Source organism: Oryza sativa, chromosome 4, assembly GCF_034140825.1.
Source record: "Oryza sativa Japonica Group chromosome 4, ASM3414082v1".
Lineage (NCBI taxonomy): Eukaryota > Viridiplantae > Streptophyta > Magnoliopsida > Poales > Poaceae > Oryza > Oryza sativa.
In genome coordinates this window covers 17,632,535-17,646,031 of record NC_089038.1, presented here as the reverse complement: position 1 = coordinate 17,646,031, position 13,497 = coordinate 17,632,535, and the positions used below count along the sequence as shown (strand labels likewise).

The window sequence follows — 13,497 nt, the reverse complement described above, 5'->3', positions numbered from 1 at the left end:
TTCAAGTCCGGTGTCCGAGATCACTATACTACCCAGGAGTTGGCGACAAGACGCATAAGAACTACTCGGAGATTATTCGAAATTGTTGAGCGATGTGCCCACGTTGACGATGCGTTGAGACGCAAGAACGACAAGCCGAAGACCGGGGGAGAAAAGAAACCAGCCACGGACGCACCTGAGTCAAGCAAGAAGAAAAATCGCAAGAGTGGGAAAAGGAAGGCTCAAGCAGAAGTTCTCGCAGCAGAATACGCGAACCCACCCAAACGCTGTCGCGACCGGGAAAATTGCCTTTTCCCGAACGCTAGTGTATTAATCCCCGTCCCAGGAAAAGCCGGGGTACACCATACAAACATGATATAAAAGACACATCTTTATTATATCGATAATATTTACATTATTACAAAGGCACTTAAGGCCTGACAATCAAAAATAAACAGCAGCGGACTAGCGGGCCTACGGCTCCATCTTCACAGGCGCTCAACTGGGGTATAAGCCAGGACTCCACCTAAGACCTCTCCTCCAAAGCTTCTCTTACTGAAGGGGGAAAAGATTGAGCAAGAATGAGTACAACCACAGTACTCAGCAAGCCACACCGGAGAATGCATGATTAATGCAAGGGAGTACAAGGAGATAATAATATAGGGGTTCAGTTTTGCAGTAAACAGCATTTAAAAGTCACTTAGTTGCCCAAAGCTATTTTATAAAGACGATCCTAGAGCTACACAGTGTTATTAAACAAGGCCGTGAACCCTCACGAACCTGCCTTAACCCAAGGCCTACGATGAATTGGACCGAACTGGCAACCCGACCTGGGTCCCAGCTCGTCCCAAGCCAACCCAGGCCAACCATTCCATATTTTAGTTGTTGAGCAAATTTTAAGAATTGAAACACTGACCTGGGTACATTGCTAGGCTTGCCCATATCCGAGGGCTCGGCTATTCGAATAGATTTACTCTGATCAGAGGTGTACATCTTTACCCACAAGACACCTCTCCCTCACGTGTTGCCACGTGCCACATACCACCACGGTATACGGACGGAAGACGTGACATAGTTTCCAACCCATCCTAGCCTTAGACAAGAGTACCGACCCAATCCTACCTACGGCCGGGATACCCGGGACAGGCAGGTAGAACTGAGCCCCTAGCATTGGGCACCAACCCTCCGCCGTATGACATCTCGACTACCGGGCCGCAGCTCGTGTAGCCTTCATTTGCCCTGGAGAATGTCCATCGAAGCCCGACTTCATCCATCTCCAATCCGTGTACTTTTGTTTATGACTAGACTGAGCCACAAACTAAGCCTTACCCATTAGACATGTGGAAGTACGGTAGTGCTTTGCAACAGAGGCCCGAGCTTTAGTCCTTATAGTGGCCGGGGTGCTACTTCCCATAACTGGCATGCACCCAAACCCCACCGAAAACAGGTTTTAGGGGTTTTGAAAGAGGAAGAGAGGTGTATGTCCAATTCCATCATAATCCAACAATTCCACAGTGTCCAAATGATATGAGAATTTCCCAAGTCTAAAGTTGTAAAAACCACCTAATGTTGCCTAATTAACCAGCGAAGCATCTACCTAAGTTCATACTAGTGGAACCATGAGTAGAGTGTCCACTAGTTGAGGTTTTGTTTAATCTAGGGTGAACAAGGTAATAACAATAACAATAACAATAATAATATGGTCGTAACAAAGATAAATAGGCATGGCTAAATAAAACAGTGACAACGCGGGAATTTAAATAAAGCGATAATGCAATAATTTAAATCAACATAATTTTATAAAATGGGATTCAATATGATCAAGATGATGTGTCTTGCCTTGCTCGCTTTCCCAAACGACGGCTTCAACTTCCACGAAGAGCGGATCTTCCGAAGCTGCGGCGTCTACACGACCAACGGAAAAAGAAAAAGACTTTTACTCTAATAAACTCCAAACAACAAGCAGGAACAAAGCACAAAAATGGGTTCTTTACTTCTTAAGGAAAAATTAGAGACTTGAACGGTCCAATTCCGAGTTCAAATGGCCAAGATATGGCCATTTGAAGTTTATATGCTCTTTAAATGGATATTTGCGAATTTCTTCATTTAAATTTTAATTAAAAAAAACGGATTATTGCGTCAGCCGAGGGAGGGGACGCGCGGACCGGGTCCACGGGGAGTGGGGCCCACGCGTCAGCCCCACGGTCCACGGTGGACCGGGCGCACGCGGCTGGCGGCGGTCGGCGCCGTGGGTCCCGCGCGTCAGCCGCACCCGCGGGCGCGGGCGGCTGACGGCCGGGCCCACTTGGCAGCCGCGAGGGCGCGCCCGAGGGCGGCCTCGCCGGCGCGGCCGACGGGAGCGACGCGCCCGCGCCCCGATGGTCACCGCCGGCGACCATCGGCGCGGCGGAGCGGCGCCCGAGAGAGAGGAGGGAAGGGGGAAGGCGAACGGCGGTCCTCGGCTCACCCCGGGACAACGACGACGACGAGAACGGCGGCCGGAGCGGAGGGAGACGGCGGCGCGGCTCGGGATGACGATGACGACGGTGCTCCGACGGTCGGCGAGCGAAACGGAGGCGCGGACGAGGTCGACGGCGATGCGGCGATGCCGAGGGAGGTGTCGCCGAGTCGGGAGGAGGAGCGGAGCGGCGGCGGCGGCTAACCGAAGCACGGCGGCGACGGCGGAGAGAAGGTGCTACGGCGCGAGCACGATTCCGACGGCGAGAGTGAGCGGCGAGCGGCGGAAACGAAAGAGCGGAGCTCGGGGAGGGTTTAAATAGCGCCGGGGGAAGGAAAGAGCGGCCGGAGAGGGAGGAATCGCGCGCGGAAGATTCGGCTCCATTGATTGCGCCGGCGACGATTACGGGCTTGATTCGAACGAATCCGAGGGAGAGAGAGAGGGGAAAGAGGGGGAAACGGGGGAGGGGAACGCGGGGATTAATTCCCCCCTCTTGATTGCACGCGGGGCGGACGGGAGCGGCGGGATTCGCGGCGGCGGCGGCGCTAGGGCACGGGCGCTGGCGGCGGGCGCGGCGAGAGGAGGGAGATGACAGGTGGGTCCCACCTGTCAGCGAGAGTGGCGGGCGGGCCCGCCTGTCAGCGGCGCGCGCGCGCGCGGGGAGCCGATGGGCCGCGGAGGAGAGGAGAGAGAGGGAGGGAGAGTTGGGCCGAGCCGGCCCAAGAGAGGAAGGGGGGGGAAAGAAGACTTCTTTTAGGGTTTTTCTTTTTATAAACCTTTTCGACTTTGTTTATTTCTTTTCAATTATTATTTGTGCTCTGAAAATTCCACTAAAATTTGAGGGCTCCTTTTAGACCAAGGAGAATTTAACAAAAATTCTCCGGGTCACATTTGAATTTTTCTTGTACGTATTTTAAGGTTTGCCAATTTCTTTTCGAATTTTAATTAATTCTATTATTCCTTTTAGAAGATGATTTTTATTTTGGGATGAATTTATCAGGACGTGACAAATCCACCCCCCTTACAAGAATCTCGTCCCCGAGATTCGAGGAGGCTAGCAAGAAGATAGGTTGGGCGGTCTTCTCTTCTTGTCTGACTTCTTCCGTTGCGTCTTGACGAACTTCCAGCAAAACTTTACCACTCGGAACTGCTTGGCTTGACCTCCTGTTGCGGATGGAATCTTCTCTTCACCTGACTTGGACCAGGATGCACCTTTTGGCTGACTCAGACTAGGTTGCGGTAGTCCAGTGATGCTTCCGTTCCAGAACTTCTCATGATTCATATCTTCGGAGTCAACCTCAGACAAGTTACCACTTCACGTCATGCGTCAACACTAGCTTGTCATTACTAGGATACTATGTTTGTCATCATAAGAATATCATGCTTGTCATTCACTTCTAACTTGCCATCAACTGTCTCATATTAGCTTTCCTGGTCTCCGGTGCTAGGTACTTCTGCTATGCGATGCGAGGGTCAACCACTCTAACTATAAGTTATGCTTCCCAAGAGAACCAATTTATCCCACTTGACATACTTTGACGTCTCCCCAAATAGTCTTACTGCTGGACTTCTTATTGTCTGATCGTGATCCTGCCAGATCTGAAGCTTCGTTGTTAGAGGTGATCTTAATCTGACCTCTGTAGACTATCTTCGAACATATCACTTGGTTCATAACTGGGAATAGCTCCCACAAACAAGCAACTCAGATTCACTTTCTTTATGTTCAGTTTACTTTCCGCTATTCTCTTCATGTTGTCATCAGTTAGCACTCAACGTATTCCTTTACACCTTTAACCTTGATGAGTTCTTTCCCGTTGGATCATCTCCCAGGACGTGGCGTTGCCTGGTAACCGGTGCTTGCATTTTTCACTCCGTGTAGCATCTGATACCGAGTGGAAGATTTCACTCTTTGCCTTCATAGAAACACTTTTACCTAGGTCATCTTGCTTACTTAATGACAAGGTGACTGTTGCGGGGCAATTACAATCAGGGGTCTTCCGTGAGCGATGCAGAGCATGCTTCTGTTTATCAATCACCTTTCGGCCTACTTCTTTCATGCTAGAGAGCATCTTTGCCAATCCCTTTTATCAATCTTCTTTCGGCTTATCTCTAACAGGTGGTATTCTTTAATGTGGATTGCGGACGCTTCTGGGGACGATGAGGTCCTTTGGCTTGCTGCCTTTCGGTGAAACCTTGATGTGGTTCGTCAAAAAGCTGCACTGACTACCTTCAGGGAAATACATTGCCTGCTATCTGTATCTATACCACTAGGGTTTAATTGCCGATGGTCATCTTTAGTGCTTCCTCGAGATGGGGAGCATCCAAATTGTTCTTCTGCCACATCACCTTTGACCTTGTTCTGATACCAGGTAAACTAATTACCAACCATCGACTATTATGTTCTCAAATATTGATGTCTCCTGGATCTCCTTATCTGTTGGCAGGTATATCCGATCTTATCAACGTAGAGGCATGACGAGTACCCTTCGGGGTTTCCTCCAACAATCCTTATCTTGATCTGTAAAAGGCGTATCCGAACTCCTATCCTCAACTACTGTCTCGTTGGCTTTTTAACCCAACACAGTTTAATTGGTTTTCTTTTCCATCAACAGGTTGGTTATTAACTCGAGGTTGGAACACAGTTCCTCTGAAATGAGACCCTAGGTCTCCTATGTCAGTAAACAATTATACACATGATCACATATCCGCATCTTTCAAACGAATCCTCATGGAACTTGTCTGTATTACACATTTCTCCCTCATTACATGAATACGAGGCACTGCCTTAAACGAAAAGGGACGGTGCTTAACATCGGTACATTGTATCCTCAACATGAATCATCTCTAAACATAGCAAGCTCACTGTTTACAGACATGATTATATTTATGAATTTCATGATTGCTGCAAACTTTCGATTACACCATGATAAGTAGCGGACTGAAAACCACAAACATGGCTGCTCATTTTGATTCTGGAGAGATATAGCTGGCATTGTTCTAGTGACTGCATCCTTGATTGGTTCTGTGATGATGTGATAGGACTGCATAATGCTATCATTCACAGGAGAAGCTTCCTTCTGATTGTTGGTTGCAGCGGATGACGGTCTTCTGCTTGGTATCGCCCTCCGGAGGTTGATTGCCCTTGGCTCGGCCTGGAGTAGGTCGGGGAGAGACACAACTCCTTCCATCTACGACAATTCTTTGCTGAGGCTGTCGTTGCAGAGAATGGTTGCTAAGATTTATTGCCGAGTCAGGTGCAGCAGGTGGAGCATTGGTGCATTGTTTCTGCTATGGGTTCTGATTAACACGAGGCCTTACGGGTACGGCGTTTGCTCCAGTGACCACAATACGATTGGAATGTCTGCTTCGTGTAAATTGGCGAAAATGTGGAGGTCGGGGACAGTTTTTGGAGTAATGCCCTTCTCCACTGCAGTTGTGACAAACAATAACTTTCTTACACTCGGGTTCTTCATCTTGTACTTGATTTCTCAGCTGCTGTATTGGAGCTTCTAAAGGTACAACGCAGATACTGGCATCTGTCTTGTCAGCTGGTGGCTGGGGCTGAAATTGAGCATTGACACCTTGTGGTAGTGCACTCATTGGAATTGGAGCTGTTGCAACGCGGGCTATAGGACTGCTTCGGGATGCATGGATGACCATTCGTTGAGGAGCAAGCTTCTGATTGCAGGGAGTTGCGTGGACTGACGTGCCGGCAGCTATGTTTCTCGGTTTTGGGCACTTGTCGGCGAAATGACCCATTCCTTGACAATTGAAGCAACAGATATCTTCCCGGACTCGGCATTTTCTTTTCTCATTTTGATTCCTCTGTCCTGGCACTGGAGTTAGGCTGAAACTGTAATCTTGGCGAGGATTGGTGTTGCCTTGATGCTTCTCTCCGTTGAAACCGGCGGGTTGGTTAGCCATCTTCTTCGTCAGCAGAAAACTGAATTGACAATCTTTTGGTACATGATCAGTTCCTTCACAAAAGAAACAAGTGATCCTGCTCGTTGGACACCTGTCGGGTGGATGGTCTTCCTCACAATGAACGCATGTAGAGGCACACGAGCTGGCAACATGTCCGATTTCTCCACAACGAGAGCATGCCTTACGTTCCATTTTATCCTGGTTGAAACCTTGGGGAGATTTCTCATCTTCATCTTCTGAGGAGACTTGATCTGAATCTTCACTATCAGACACTCTACCTCCATTAGCTAAAAGATGCTCTGTCAACTGTGGTGCACCTCGGAAGGTGTTTCTTCTCTGACGTCTTGTCATTCCTGGTGGAGGCCATTCTGTGCTGGTAATGATCATCTTACGAACTTCACCTTCGGTTCGCATTGGTGCTTTTCTTTTCTGCTGAGGACAGTTCCTTGCGTAGTGCCCTTGCTCATCACACATAAAACAGATGATACTTGCTTCTTTTGGGTCAACATGTGGCATGGCATGAGGGGCCTTCTGGGATGTTGGCGGTGCGCTGACTTGTGGTGTGAGTGCTTGGACTGCCTCCAACTGCACCTGAGGTTGCATCTGACTCGGGTTCAAAATTGGCATCCGATGCTGCTGTAGTATCTCTATAAGCAATTTGTTCTGGTTAATCAGGTGTTGGACCACTGCCGCACAACTGGTGTCTTGTGCTTCATTCACTCGGGAGCTTGAGGTACCAATGTCCTGACTCCTGACCTTATTGCCTTTCTCATTGTCAGCCATCTGTTGCAAAGGTTTGGAGAGGGAGAGAGGGAAAACGAAGGGGAGAGACAGATTAGAAACTAAGGATAGGACCTTAACAGATCTAAGTCTTTTGCTGTTATGATGTATGTTAGGCTTATTCTGCAAGTTGATTAAGCAAACAACCTAGCATGGTTACATCACCACCCACCGATGCAAACCACGCGCTACACACACAAGCAAGGAAACACACGACAAACGAAACACTAGAGGGTGGCTTAGGTTCTGCGACGGGTTCTCCAAGATCTTCACTCCTGCTTCACAGCCGGCTTCACTGCTTCCTCCACTTCACTCGCAGATCCTGCAGTCTTCTGGAACTTCGGCAAACAACTGACGATGTCCTCTTCTTCACTGACCTGACCATCTAGTACTAGTTGAAAATCCGAAGAAGGAAGAACGGAGTAAACCTTTTGCAAAAAGCATTGGGGGAAGGAGAAAAGAGGAACTTTCGCAAATAATTTTTATTTATAAAATATGTCCTTAGGTTTTATCCACTTGGCTTTTCCTACAGTCGAGATGGCTCTGATACCAGCTTGTCGCGACCGGGAAAATTGCCTTTTCCCGAACGCTAGTGTATTAATCCCCGTCCCAGGAAAAGCCGGGGTACACCATACAAACATGATATAAAAGACACATCTTTATTATATCGATAATATTTACATTATTACAAAGGCACTTAAGGCCTGACAATCAAAAATAAACAGCAGCGGACTAGCGGGCCTACGGCTCCATCTTCACAGGCGCTCAACTGGGGTATAAGCCAGGACTCCACCTAAGACCTCTCCTCCAAAGCTTCTCTTACTGAAGGGGGAAAAGATTGAGCAAGAATGAGTACAACCACAGTACTCAGCAAGCCACACCGGAGAATGCATGATTAATGCAAGGGAGTACAAGGAGATAATAATATAGGGGTTCAGTTTTGCAGTAAACAGCATTTAAAAGTCACTTAGTTGCCCAAAGCTATTTTATAAAGACGATCCTAGAGCTACACAGTGTTATTAAACAAGGCCGTGAACCCTCACGAACCTGCCTTAACCCAAGGCCTACGATGAATTGGACCGAACTGGCAACCCGACCTGGGTCCCAGCTCGTCCCAAGCCAACCCAGGCCAACCATTCCATATTTTAGTTGTTGAGCAAATTTTAAGAATTGAAACACTGACCTGGGTACATTGCTAGGCTTGCCCATATCCGAGGGCTCGGCTATTCGAATAGATTTACTCTGATCAGAGGTGTACATCTTTACCCACAAGACACCTCTCCCTCACGTGTTGCCACGTGCCACATACCACCACGGTATACGGACGGAAGACGTGACATAGTTTCCAACCCATCCTAGCCTTAGACAAGAGTACCGACCCAATCCTACCTACGGCCGGGATACCCGGGACAGGCAGGTAGAACTGAGCCCCTAGCATTGGGCACCAACCCTCCGCCGTATGACATCTCGACTACCGGGCCGCAGCTCGTGTAGCCTTCATTTGCCCTGGAGAATGTCCATCGAAGCCCGACTTCATCCATCTCCAATCCGTGTACTTTTGTTTATGACTAGACTGAGCCACAAACTAAGCCTTACCCATTAGACATGTGGAAGTACGGTAGTGCTTTGCAACAGAGGCCCGAGCTTTAGTCCTTATAGTGGCCGGGGTGCTACTTCCCATAACTGGCATGCACCCAAACCCCACCGAAAACAGGTTTTAGGGGTTTTGAAAGAGGAAGAGAGGTGTATGTCCAATTCCATCATAATCCAACAATTCCACAGTGTCCAAATGATATGAGAATTTCCCAAGTCTAAAGTTGTAAAAACCACCTAATGTTGCCTAATTAACCAGCGAAGCATCTACCTAAGTTCATACTAGTGGAACCATGAGTAGAGTGTCCACTAGTTGAGGTTTTGTTTAATCTAGGGTGAACAAGGTAATAACAATAACAATAACAATAATAATATGGTCGTAACAAAGATAAATAGGCATGGCTAAATAAAACAGTGACAACGCGGGAATTTAAATAAAGCGATAATGCAATAATTTAAATCAACATAATTTTATAAAATGGGATTCAATATGATCAAGATGATGTGTCTTGCCTTGCTCGCTTTCCCAAACGACGGCTTCAACTTCCACGAAGAGCGGATCTTCCGAAGCTGCGGCGTCTACACGACCAACGGAAAAAGAAAAAGACTTTTACTCTAATAAACTCCAAACAACAAGCAGGAACAAAGCACAAAAATGGGTTCTTTACTTCTTAAGGAAAAATTAGAGACTTGAACGGTCCAATTCCGAGTTCAAATGGCCAAGATATGGCCATTTGAAGTTTATATGCTCTTTAAATGGATATTTGCGAATTTCTTCATTTAAATTTTAATTAAAAAAAACGGATTATTGCGTCAGCCGAGGGAGGGGACGCGCGGACCGGGTCCACGGGGAGTGGGGCCCACGCGTCAGCCCCACGGTCCACGGTGGACCGGGCGCACGCGGCTGGCGGCGGTCGGCGCCGTGGGTCCCGCGCGTCAGCCGCACCCGCGGGCGCGGGCGGCTGACGGCCGGGCCCACTTGGCAGCCGCGAGGGCGCGCCCGAGGGCGGCCTCGCCGGCGCGGCCGACGGGAGCGACGCGCCCGCGCCCCGATGGTCACCGCCGGCGACCATCGGCGCGGCGGAGCGGCGCCCGAGAGAGAGGAGGGAAGGGGGAAGGCGAACGGCGGTCCTCGGCTCACCCCGGGACAACGACGACGACGAGAACGGCGGCCGGAGCGGAGGGAGACGGCGGCGCGGCTCGGGATGACGATGACGACGGTGCTCCGACGGTCGGCGAGCGAAACGGAGGCGCGGACGAGGTCGACGGCGATGCGGCGATGCCGAGGGAGGTGTCGCCGAGTCGGGAGGAGGAGCGGAGCGGCGGCGGCGGCTAACCGAAGCACGGCGGCGACGGCGGAGAGAAGGTGCTACGGCGCGAGCACGATTCCGACGGCGAGAGTGAGCGGCGAGCGGCGGAAACGAAAGAGCGGAGCTCGGGGAGGGTTTAAATAGCGCCGGGGGAAGGAAAGAGCGGCCGGAGAGGGAGGAATCGCGCGCGGAAGATTCGGCTCCATTGATTGCGCCGGCGACGATTACGGGCTTGATTCGAACGAATCCGAGGGAGAGAGAGAGGGGAAAGAGGGGGAAACGGGGGAGGGGAACGCGGGGATTAATTCCCCCCTCTTGATTGCACGCGGGGCGGACGGGAGCGGCGGGATTCGCGGCGGCGGCGGCGCTAGGGCACGGGCGCTGGCGGCGGGCGCGGCGAGAGGAGGGAGATGACAGGTGGGTCCCACCTGTCAGCGAGAGTGGCGGGCGGGCCCGCCTGTCAGCGGCGCGCGCGCGCGCGGGGAGCCGATGGGCCGCGGAGGAGAGGAGAGAGAGGGAGGGAGAGTTGGGCCGAGCCGGCCCAAGAGAGGAAGGGGGGGGAAAGAAGACTTCTTTTAGGGTTTTTCTTTTTATAAACCTTTTCGACTTTGTTTATTTCTTTTCAATTATTATTTGTGCTCTGAAAATTCCACTAAAATTTGAGGGCTCCTTTTAGACCAAGGAGAATTTAACAAAAATTCTCCGGGTCACATTTGAATTTTTCTTGTACGTATTTTAAGGTTTGCCAATTTCTTTTCGAATTTTAATTAATTCTATTATTCCTTTTAGAAGATGATTTTTATTTTGGGATGAATTTATCAGGACGTGACAAACGCCCAGACCCACAAGGTACGACGCAAAGAAAGCATGGTGCCCCATACACAAGACGGACAGACATTCTTTGGAAGATTGCCTTGTTTTTAAAAAGTCGTTCGAGAAGCACATGGCATTGGAAAAAGGCAAGCGAGTACGCGTGGTCGAGAAAGATGCGGAGGCGACTGCTCCAGAATCGGATTCAGCATATCCAGACTCTGACCTTCGTGTCTCACACATTTTCGGAAGTTCTACAACGTAATCCTCAAAGCGAGAATACAAGAAAGTGGAACGAGAAGTCTGTTCGACATGGCAGGGGGCTGCACCCAAGATGAAGTGGTCTGAACAGAAGATAGAATTTTCGGAAGAAGACCATCCCATGACTGCCGTTATCCCAGGACGTTATCCGATCGTGGTCGAACCCACTATTCGGAACATCAAGGTCGCGCAGGTTCTCATCGACGGTGGCAGCTCAATCAACCTTCTCTTCGCCAGCACCTTGGACGTGATGGGAATCCCACGAAGCGAGTTGACACCCACCGATCAACCCTTCCATGGAATCACTCCCCAGTCCTCGTCCAAACCATTGGGCAAAATTACGTTGCATGTGACTTTCGGCCAAGCAAACAACTTCCGAACGGAGCAGATCACCTTTGATGTCGCTGAATTCGATACAGCGTATAACGCCATCATCGGTTGAACTGCACTTGCGAAGTTCATGGCCGCATCTCACTATGCGTATCAAGTGCTCAAGATACCGGGACCGAAAGGAACAATCACTATTCAAAGGAACGCCAAGCTAGCGGTACAATGCGACAAGCGGAGCCTCGACATGGTCGAACAAACGCCCAGCCCACCAGCCACAACTGAGCCTCCCAAGAAAGTGAGCAAGACAAATAAGACGCCGAAACCAGACAGCGCGATCATGATCGTTTCGCTCTCTAGTGCCAACCCCAACAAGACCGTCAAGATCGGGGCATCACTAAGCGAGAAATAGGAACTCGCGCTCATCATCTTCCTCCGCGACGTGTTCGCTTGGTTGCCGTCCGACATGCCGGGGGTCCCTAGGGAGTTGATTGAGCACAAACTCATGGTGCGACCCGATGCCAAGCCAGTAAAGTAAAAACTGCGGAGATTTGCACCAGACCGAAAACAAGCCATATGAGAAGAGCTCGACAAACTTCTCAAAGTTGGCTTTATCAGAGAAGTATTTCATCCAGAGTGGCTAGCCAATCCAGTCATGGTGCGGAAGGCCAACGGGAAATGGAGGATGTGCGTCGATTTCACCGACCTCAACAAGGCGTGTCCCAAGGATCACTTCCTCTTCCTCGAATAGACCAACTGGTGGACTCGACAGCCGGCTGTGAGCTGTTGAGTTTCCTCGACGCTTACTCTGGCTGTCACCAAATCAGCATGGCGAAAGAGGACGAAGAGAAGACAGCATTCATCATGCCGTTCGAGGTATTTTGCTATGTTAAGATGCCATTCGGACTGATAACCGCAAGGAATACTTTCCAGCGCACGGTCCAGGGCGCACTTAGTGACCAGCTCGGCAACAATGTCGAGGCATACGTCGACGACATTGCTGTCAAAACCAAGACAAGCAACTCATTGATTGACGATCTGCGGGAAACATCCGACAACCTCCGACGATATCGCCTCATTCTTAATCCAGAGAAGTACACGTTCGGAGTACCGTCGGGCAAGCTGCTCGGTTTCCTCATCTCTGGCAGAGGAATAGAAGCAAATCCCGAGAAGATCAAGGCAATCGAGAATATGAAGTCGCCCACAAGACTCAAGGAAGTACAAAAGCTAACCAGATGCATGGCAGCACTAAGCAGGTTCGTCGCTAGGATGGGAGAACGAGGACAACCCTTCTTCGCTCTGCTGAAGAAGCAAGACAAAATTGTATGGACACAGGAAGCCGAAGAGGCATTCGTTGCACTCAAGCGCTACCTAACAAACCCCCCTGTACTTGTTGCTCCCCAACCTAATGAAGAATTATTCCTCTATATTGCCGCCACGCCATATTCCATTAGCACCGTCATTGTTGTTGAGAGAGAGAAAGTACAACGACCAGTCTACTACGTCAGCGAAGCTCTCCATGACGCAAAGACAAGATATCCACAGATCCAAAAGCTACTCTACGCAGTAATAATGACATCAAGAAAGCTACGCCACTACTTTCAAGCCCACAGAGTCACAATTGTCTCCTCCTTCCCTCTCGGTGAAGTCGTGAGAAACAAAGACGTTGTCGGCCGCATTGCGAAATGGGTAGTCGAGCTAAGCCAGTTTGATGTCCACTTTGTACCACGAACAGCCATCAAGTCCCAGGTACTCGCCGACTTCGTAGCCGATTGGACTATGCCTAACAACAAATCAGACAATCAAATCGACAACGAAACATGGACAATGGCGCTCGATGGTGGACTCAACAGCTAAGGAGCAGGGGCAAGATTCATCTTGACATCCTCTCCGAAGATCAATTCAAGCACGCAATCCACCTCAACTTCAGGGCGACCAATAATACAGCCGAGTACGAAGGACTACTCGCCGGGATAAGAGCTGCAGCCACACTTGGGGTCAAACGACTGATCGTGAAAGGGGACTCCGAACTAGTCACGAACCAGGTGCACAAAG

At 49.9% G+C, this 13,497-nt stretch overlaps 2 long non-coding RNA genes across 2 annotated transcripts; both read right to left on the bottom strand.

The window, feature by feature from the left end:
- Positions 1 to 357: 357 nt before the first annotated feature.
- LOC136355934 (uncharacterized) lies at positions 358 to 2,638 on the bottom strand. The gene is made up of 3 exons (XR_010740523.1): positions 2,447 to 2,638; positions 1,819 to 1,884; positions 358 to 534 (listed from the first exon to the last, which is right to left on the bottom strand). It is a non-coding gene; the product is annotated as an uncharacterized lncRNA (long non-coding RNA).
- A 5,148-nt stretch (positions 2,639 to 7,786) lies between these two features.
- LOC136355933 (uncharacterized) lies at positions 7,787 to 10,067 on the bottom strand. The gene is made up of 3 exons (XR_010740522.1): positions 9,876 to 10,067; positions 9,248 to 9,313; positions 7,787 to 7,963 (listed from the first exon to the last, which is right to left on the bottom strand). It is a non-coding gene; the product is annotated as an uncharacterized lncRNA (long non-coding RNA).
- Positions 10,068 to 13,497: the final 3,430 nt, after the last annotated feature.